Raw genomic sequence first — 9,982 nt, 5'->3', positions numbered from 1 at the left:
CTCTCTCACCCCTTCAACACCACCACCCCTCTCTCTCACCCCTTCAACACCACCACCCCTCTCTCACCCCTTCAACACCACCACCCCTCTCTCTCACCCCTTCAACACCACCACCTCTCTCTCTCATCCCTTCAACACCACCACCCCTCTCTCACCCCTTCAACATCACCACCCCTCTCTCACCCCTTCAACACCACCCCTCTCTCTCTCACCCCCTTCAACACCACCACCCCTCTCTCTCTCACCCCCTTCAACACCACCACCCCTCTCTCTCACCCCCTTCAACACCACCACCCCTCTCTCACCCCTTCAACACCACCACCCCTCTCTCTCTCACCCCCTTCAACACCACCACCTCTCTCACCCCTTCAACACCACCACCCCCCCTCTCTCTCTCTCACCCCCTTCAACACCACCACCACCCTCTCTCTCTCACCCCTTCAACACCACCACCCTCTCTCTCTCACCCCCTTCAACACCACCACCTCTCTCACCCCTTCAACACCACCCCCCCCTCTCTCTCTCACCCCCTTCAACACCACCACCACCCCCTCTCTCTCACCCCTTCAACACCACCACCACCCTCTCTCTCACCCCTTCAACACCACCACCACCCTCTCTCTCACCCCTTCAACACCACCACCCACCCTCTCTCTCACCCCTTCAACACCACCACCACCCTCTCTCACCCCTTCAACACCATTACCACCCTCTCTCACCCCTTCAACACCACCACCACCCTCTCTCTCTCACCCCTTCAACACCACCACCACCCTCTCTCTCTCACCCCTTCAACACCACCACCTCTCTCTCTCACCCCTTCAACACCACCACCCTCTCTCTCACCCCTTCAACACCACCACCACCCTCTCTCACCCCTTCAACACCACCACCCCCCTCTCTCTCACCCATTCAACACCACCACCCCCTCTCTCTCACCCATTCAACACCACCACCCCCTCTCTCTCACCCATTCAACACCACCACCACCCACCCTCTCACCCCTTCACCACCACCACCACCACCACCACCCACCCTCTCTCTCACCCCTTCAACACCACCACCCACCCTCTCTCTCACCCCTTCAACACCACCACCACCCTCTCTCTCACCCCTTCAACACCACCACCACCCTCTCTCTCACCCCTTCAACACCACCACCCACCCTCTCTCTCACCCCTTCAACACCACCACCACCCTCTCTCTCACCCCTTCAACACCACCACCCACCCTCTCACCCCTTCAACACCACCACCACCCTCTCTCTCTCACCCCTTCAACACCACCACCACCCTCTCTCTCACCCCTTCAACACCACCTTCTCAGTCTCCCCCACAAACTTTCTCCCCACAAGCTCTCACCCCCACCAGCTCCCCCCACAATCTCCCCCCCCCCCACAAACTTTCCCCCCCCACAAACTCTCTCCCCCACAAACTCTCCCCCCCCCCACAAACTCTCCCCCCCACAAACTCTCCCCCCACAAACTCTCCCCCCACAAACTCTCCCCCCACAAACTCTCCCCCCACAAACTCTCCCCCCCCCACAAGCTCTCCCCCCCCCCACAAACTCTCCCCCCCCCCCCACAAACTCTCCCCCCCCACAAACTCTCCCCCCCCACAAACTCTCCCCCCCACAAACTCTCCCCCCCCACAAACTCTCCCCCCCCCCACAAACTCTTCCCCCCCCCCCACAAACTCTCCCCCCCCCACAAACTCTCCCCCCCCCACAAACTCTCCCCCCCCCACAAACTCCCCCCATCCACAAACTTCCCGCCCCATAAACTTCCCCCCCCCACAAACTTCCCCCCCCCCCACAACTTCCCCCCCCCCCCACAAACTTCCCCCCCCACAAACTTCCCCCCGCACAAACTTCCCCACCCGCACAAACTTCCCCCCCCACAAACTCCCCCCCCCCACAAACTCCCCCCCCCCACAAACTCCCCCCCCCCCACAAACTCCCCCCCCCACAAACTCCCCCCCCCCACAAACTCCCCCCCCCACAAACTCCCCCCCCACAAACTCCCCCCCCCACAAACTCCCCCCCACCAGCTCCCACCCACCAGCTCCCACCCACCAGCTCCCCCCCACCAGCTCCCCCCCCCACCAGCTCCCCCCCACCAGCTCCCCCCCCCACCAGCTGCCCCCCCACCAGCTGCCCACCCACCAGCTCCCACCCACCAGCTCCCCCCCCACCAGCTCCCCCCCCACCAGCTCCCCCCCACCAGCTCCCCCCCACCAGCTCCCCCCCCCACCAGCTCCCCCCCCACCAGCTCCCCCCCCCACCAGCTCCCCCCCCCACCAGCTCCCCCCCCACCAGCTCCCCCCCCCCCACCAGCTCCCCCCCACCAGCTCCCCCCCCACCAGCTGCCCCCCCACCAGCTGCCCCCCCACCAGCTCCCCCCCCCACAAGCTCCCCCACCAGCTACCCCCTGCCACAAACTCCCCCCTCCCCCCACCAGCTCCCCCCTCCCACAAGCTCTCCCCCCCCACCAGCTCCCCCCACACACTCTCCTCCACAAGCTCCCCCACACACTCTCCCCTACAAACTCCCCCCATACACTCTCCCCCACAAGTTCCCCCCACAAACTCTCCCCCACCAGGTTCCCCCCACCAGCCCCCCCACACCAGGTCCCCCCCACAAGCTCCCCCACCAGCTACCCCCTGCCACAAACTCCCCCCCCACCAGCTCCCCCCTCCCCACAAGCTCTCCCTCACCAGCTCCCCACCACCCACCAACTTCCCTCCCCTCCAGCACCCCGCCCCCACAAACTCTCCCTCCACCAGCTCCCCCCCCACACTCTCCCCCACAAGCTCCCCCCCCCACAAGCTCCCCCCCACAAGCTCCCCCCCACAAACTCTCCTCCACAAACTCGCCCCCGCAAGCTAATATCGGCAGCTACTTGGGTGACGTAATAGAACTGAAAAGTGGAGTACCACAAGGAAGCTGCCTCTCCCCCACTCTATTCAACATACATACAGCTGACCTCCCCCAAACCCAACATGGAGAATACATCACATACGCTGACGATGTCACCCAAATAATATGCCAACCGGGACCATCAAAGCCGCTACTAGCCGACAAGACCAAGGCGGCAATTGAACTCATAAACAACTTAGAGAAGCGATGGAAAATTAGCACCAACAAACAAAAGTTCCAAATAATACACATTGCGAAAAGAAACCCGGACCTCATCATCCTTGACAACCATCCGATCCAATATGCGGAGGTAGGCAGAATACTGGGACTTATGATCAATAGAACAGGGATACAAATTCATGTAAGGGACCGACTAAACAAAGACAAAGCAGCCTTAGAAAACTGGAGAGATTTCGAAGCCTCAGTACAAACATTCAGATCCACATACCATAAAGAAAACTAACATGCAGAAACTACAAGCAGTGCAAAATAAGGCGCTAAGGAGAGCAGCAAAACACCGTCCACCATATGATCAGACAATCCAGGAGCTCCACGAACTCCTGAACATACAGCCACTAAACATCAGACTGCAGCACCAAGCCATCAAGGTGTGGAACACCATCGAAATGTTAGAGGACCCAATGTTTGAAAGATTGCTCCAAGATGAGACGCCCCGCTCCCACAGCTGGTGACCCAAGATGAGACGCCCCGCTCCCACAGCTGGTGACCCAAGATGAGACGCCCCACTCCCACAGCTAGTGACCCAAGATGAGACGCCCCGCTCCCACAGCTGGTGGCCCAAGATGAGACACCCCACTCCCACAGCTGGTGACCCAAGATGAGACGCCCCGCTCCCACAGCTGGTGGCCCAAGATGAGACACCCCACTCCCACAGCTGGTGACCCAAGATGAGACGCCCCGCTCCCACAGCTGGTGGCCCAAGATGAGACACCCCACTCCCACAGCTGGTGACCCAAGATGAGACGCCCCGCTCCCACAGCTGGTGGCCCAAGATGAGACACCCCACTCCCACAGCTGGTGACCCAAGATGAGACGCCCCGCTCCCACAGCTGGTGGCCCAAGATGAGACACCCCACTCCCACAGCTGGTGACCCAAGATGAGACGCCCCGCTCCCACAGCTGGTGGCCCAAGATGAGACACCCCACTCCCACAGCTGGTGACCCAAGATGAGACGCCCCGCTCCCACAGCTGGTGGCCCAAGATGAGACACACCACTCCCACGGCTGGTGGCCCAAGATGAGACGCCCCACTCCCACAGCTGGTGGCCCAAGATGAGACGCCCCACTCCCACAGCTGGTGGCCCAAGATAAAACGCCCCGCACCCACAGCTGGTGGCCCAAGATAAGACGCCCCGCTCCCACAGCTGGTGGCCCAAGATGAGACGCCCCACTCCCACAGCTGGTGACCCAAGATGAGACACCCCACTCCCACAGCTGGTGGCCCAAGATGAGACGCCCCGCTCCCACAGCTGGTGGCCCAAGATGAGACGCCCCGCTCCCACAGTTGGTGGCCCAAGGTGAGACGCCCCACTCCCACAGCTGGTGGCCCAAGATGAGACGCCCCACTCCCACAGCTGGTGACCCAAGATGAGACACCCCACTCCCACAGCTGGTGGCCCAAGATGAGACGCCCCACTCCCACAGCTGGTGGCCCAAGATGAGACGCCCCACTCCCACAGCTGGTGGCCCAAGATAAAACGCCCCGCACCCACAGCTGGTGGCCCAAGATGAGACGCCCCGCACCCACAGCTGGTGGCCCAAGATGAGACGCCCCACTCCCACAGCTGGTGGCCCAAGATGAGATGCCCCGCTCCCACAGCTGGTGGCCCAAGATGAGACGCCCCACTCCCACAGCTGGTGGCCCAAGATGAGATGCCCCGCTCCCACAGCTGGTGGCCCAAGATGAGATGCCCCACTCCCACAGCTGGTGGCCCAAGATGAGATGCCCCGCTCCCACAGCTGGTGGCCCAAGATGAGACGCCCCACTCCCACAGCTGGTGGCCCAAGAGCCTCGATTCACTAGATGAAAACCCCGCCCCACAGTACATAATTCCCAGAATTAAAAAAAAATGAGTATGTATGTATGTGTATGAATATGTATATGTGTGTGTATATGAATGCGTGTGTATATATAAATATATATATGTCGTACCTAGTAGCCAGAACTCACTTCTCAGCCTACTATGCAAGGCCCGATTTGCCTAATAAGCCAAGTTTTCATGAATTAATGGCTTTTCGACTACCTAACCTACCTAACCTAACCTAACCTAACTTTTTCGGCTACCTAACCTAACCTAACCTATAAAGATAGGTTAGGTTAGGTTAGGTAGGGTTGGTTAGGTTCGGTCATATATCTACGTTAATTTTAACTCCAATAAAAAAAATTGGACCTCATACATAATGAAATTGGTAGCTTTATCATTTCATACGAAAAAAATTAGAGAAAACATATTAATTCAGGAAAACTTGGCTTATTAGGCAAATCGGGCCTTGCATAGTAGGCTGAGAAGTGCGTTCTGGCTACTAGGTACGACATATATAATATATATATATATATATATATATATATATATATATATATATATATATATATATATATATATATATGTATGTATATATATGTATATGTTTATGTATGTGTGTGTGAGTATATTTATGTATATATGTATGAACAAGTCGATAAATAATAATAATAAAATAAAGAGCCTTGAACAGAACAACATGTGTGGAAGCATCGGAATGTGTATATATGAATGCTACACAGTATTCATCTATAGACATCCATATATGGTGAAACACATGTGAAGAACCTCTCACACACTCACAGCTCCCTGACAAGAGGGAGCCAGCTTAGCTTAGCTGCCAACACCCACACATGGTGTCAGCAAGGCGGACAGCCCGCCTGCTTTCATACCTCTCACTGTATTTCCCACTTCTATACTTCCCTTCACCTATGCCTCTCCTTCCTCTTTACTCCAAAAAAAAAAAAAAAAAAAAAAAAAAAAGCTGGTAGTTGCTGGTATATATATATATATTCATCTTCCTCTCCCCCTCCCACCCCACGGCCTCTGCCCCCTCCCACCCCACGGCCTCTCCCCCCTCCCACCCCACGGCCTCTCCCCCCTCCCACCCCACGGCCTCTGCCCCCTCCCACCCCACGGCCTCTCCCCCCTCCCACCCCACGGCCTCTTCCCCCTCCCACCCCACGGCCAATTCCCCCTCCCACCCCACGGCCTCTCCCCCCTCCCACCCCACGGCCTCTCCCCCCTCCCACCCCACGGCCAATTCCCCCTCCCACCCCACGGCCTCTCCCCCCTCCCACCCCACGGCCTCTCCCCCCTCCCACCCCACGGCCTCTTCCCCCTCCCACCCCACGGCCTCTTCCCCCTCCCACCCCACGGCCTCTCCCCCCCCCCACCCCACGTCCTCTCCCCCCCTCGGCCTCTCCCCCCCCCTCCCACCCTACGGCCTCTCCCCCCTCCCACCCCACGGCTTCTCCCCCCTCCCACCCCACGGCCTCTCCCCCCCTCGGCCTCTCCCCCCGTCCCACCCCACGACCTCTCCCCCCTCCCACCCGACGGCCTCTCCGCCCCTCGGCCTCTCCCCCCCTCCCACCCCACGACCTCTCCCCCCTCCCACCCCACGGCCTCTCCCCCCCCCACCCCACGGCCTCTCCCCCCCCACCCAACGGCCTCTCCGCACCTCGGCCTCTCCCCCCCCCTCCCACCCTATGGCCTCTCCCCCCTCCCACCCCACGGCTTCTCCCCCCTCCCACCCCACGGCCTCTCCCCCCCTCCCACCCCACGGCCTCTCCCCCCCTCCCACCCCACGACCTCTCCCCCCTCCCACCCCACGGCCTCTCCCCCCTCCCACAAACAAGATAATTTAGAGATCTGATCCCCCTGGAACAGTAACAGCAGGAACCGCCAACAGGTTAACGATTGGTTAGGTCGTTAACGAACAACAAATCACCAATTGAATAATAACAGTCCGCTCATTGGCTATCTATTCATCCCGTTGTTGTGTGTGTGTTCGGCCCGCTCGGTCGGGTGCTCGTACGATTTATTCAACAAAGAGAGTTCGAATTGTTCGCCTGAGGTAATTTTTGGTATGGGTGGCGTAGCCCCCCTCAGTAGCACCAACACCACCACCAACTCAGTAGCACCACCACCACCACCAACTCAGTAGCACCACCACCACCTCACTAGCACCATCACTACCACCAACTCAGTAGCACCAACACCACCACCAACTCAGTAGCACCACCACCACCACCAACTCAGTAGCACCACCACCACCACCAACTCAGTAGCACCACCACCACCACCACCTCACTAGCACCATCACCACCACCAACTCAGTAGCACCACCACCACCTCACTAGCACCACCACCACCACCAACTCAGTAGCACCACCACCACCACCACCTCACTAGCACCATCACCACCACCAACTCAGTAGCACCACCACCTCCTCCACCTCAGTAGCACCACCACCTCCACCTCAGTAGCACCACCACCTCCACCTCAGTAGCACCACCACCACCAACACAGTAACACCACCACCACCAACAGAGTAGCACCACCACCACCAACACAGTAGCACCACCACCACCAACACAGTAGCACCACCACCACCAACACAGTAGCACCACCACCACCACCACCAACACAGTAGCACCGTGCTATAGAACACAGTAGAATACACTGTGTTATAGTGAGGGGTGAGACCTCAGAATGGCGTGAAGTCACCAGTGGAGTCCCACAGGGCTCTGTGCTTGGCCCTATCCTGTTTCTGATATAGGTAAATGATCTCCCAGAGGGTATAGACTCATTCCTCTCAATGTTTGCTGACGACGCCAAAATTATGTGAAGGATTAAGACAGAGGAGGGCAGCTTGAGGCTTCAAAAAGAACTGGACTAGCTGCAGGAATGGTCCAACAAATGGATGTTAGAGTTTAACCCAAGCAAATGTAATGTAATGAAGATAGGGGTAGGGAGCAGGAGACCAGATACAAGGTATCACATGGGAGATGAAATATTTCAAGAGTTAGAGAGAGAGAAAGACCTGGGGGTTGATATCACGCCAGACCTGTCCCCTGAAGCTCATATCAAGAGGATAACATCAGCAGCATATGCTAAGTTGGCTAACATAAGAACGGCCTTTAGAAACTTGTGTAAGGAGCCTTTCAGAACATTATATACCACATATGTCAGACCAATCCTGGAGTATGCGGCTCCAGCATGGAGTCCATATCTAGTCAAGCATAAGACTAAACTGGAAAAGGTTCAAAGGTTTGCCACCAGACTAGTGCCCGAGCTGAGAGGTATGAGCTACGAGGAGAATCTACGGGAATTGAACTTCACTTCGTTGGAAGACAGGAGAGTTAGTGGGGACATGATCACCACACTCAAGATTCTCAAGGGAATCGACAGGGTTGACAAAGACAGGCTATTTAACACAAGGGGCACACGCACTAGGGGACACAGGTGGAAACTGAGCGCTCAAATAGAAAGAACTTTTTTAGTATCAGAGTGGTTGACAAATGGAATGCATTAGGAAGTGATGTGGTGGAGGCTGACTCCATACACAGTTTCAAGTGTAGATATGATAGAGCCCAATAGGCTCAGGAACCTGTACACCTGTTGATTGACGGTTGAGAGGCGGGACCAAAGAGCCAGAGCTCAACCCCCGCAAGCACAACTAGGTGAGTACAACTAGGTGAGTACCACCAACACAGTAGCACCACCACCACCAACACAGTAGCACCACCACCAACACAGTAACACCACCAACACAGTAACACCACCAAGACTGTAGCACCACCACCAACACAGTAACACCACCAACACAGTAGCACCACCACTACCACCACCACCAACACAGTAGCACCATCACTACCACCACCACCAACACAGTAGCACCACCACCACCACCAACACAGTAGCACCATCACTACCACCACCACCAACACAGTAGCACCACCACCACCAACACAGTAGCATCACCACCACCAACACAGTAGCACCACCACCACCAACACAGTAGCACCACCACCACCAACACAGTAGCACCACCAACACCACCAACACAGTAGCACCACCACCACCAACACAGTAGCACCACCACCACCAACACAGTAGCACCACCACCACCACCAACACAGTAGCACCACCACCACCAACACAGTAGCACCACCATCACCACCAACTCAGCACCACCACCAACACAGTAGCACCACCAACTCACCACCACCAACACAGTAGCACCACCACCACCACCAACACAGTAGCACCACCACCAACACAGTAGCACCACCACCACCACCAACACAGTAGCACCACCACCACCACCACCAACACAGTAGCACCACCACCACCAACACAGTAGCACCACCACCACCACCACCAACACAGTAGCACCACCACCACCACCACCAACACAGTAGCACCACCACCACCACCACCAACACAGTAGCACCACCATCACCACCAACTCAGCACCACCACCAACACAGTAGCACCACCAACTCACCACCACCACCACCAACACAGTAGCACGACCACCACCACCAACACAGTAGCACCACCACCACCACCAACACAGCACCACCACCAACACAGTAGCACCACCACCACCACCACCAACACAGCACCACCACCAACACAGTAGCACCACCACCACCACCACCAACACAGTAGCACCACCACCACCACCACCAACACAGTAGCACCACCACCACCAACACAGTAGCACCACCAACTCACCACCACCACCACCAACACAGTAGCACCACCACCACCACCAACACAGTAGCACCACCACCACCAACACAGTAGCACCACCAACTCACCACCACCACCACCAACACAGTAGCACCACCACCACCACCAACACAGTAGCACCACCACCACCACCACCAACACAGTAGCACCACCACCACCACCACCAACACAGTAGCACCACCATCACCACCAACTCAGCACCACCACCAACACAGTAGCACCACCAACTCACCACCACCACCACCAACACAGTAGCACC

Source organism: Procambarus clarkii, chromosome 40, assembly GCF_040958095.1.
Source record: "Procambarus clarkii isolate CNS0578487 chromosome 40, FALCON_Pclarkii_2.0, whole genome shotgun sequence".
NCBI lineage: Eukaryota > Metazoa > Arthropoda > Malacostraca > Decapoda > Cambaridae > Procambarus > Procambarus clarkii.
This window is presented reverse-complemented; position numbering follows the sequence as displayed.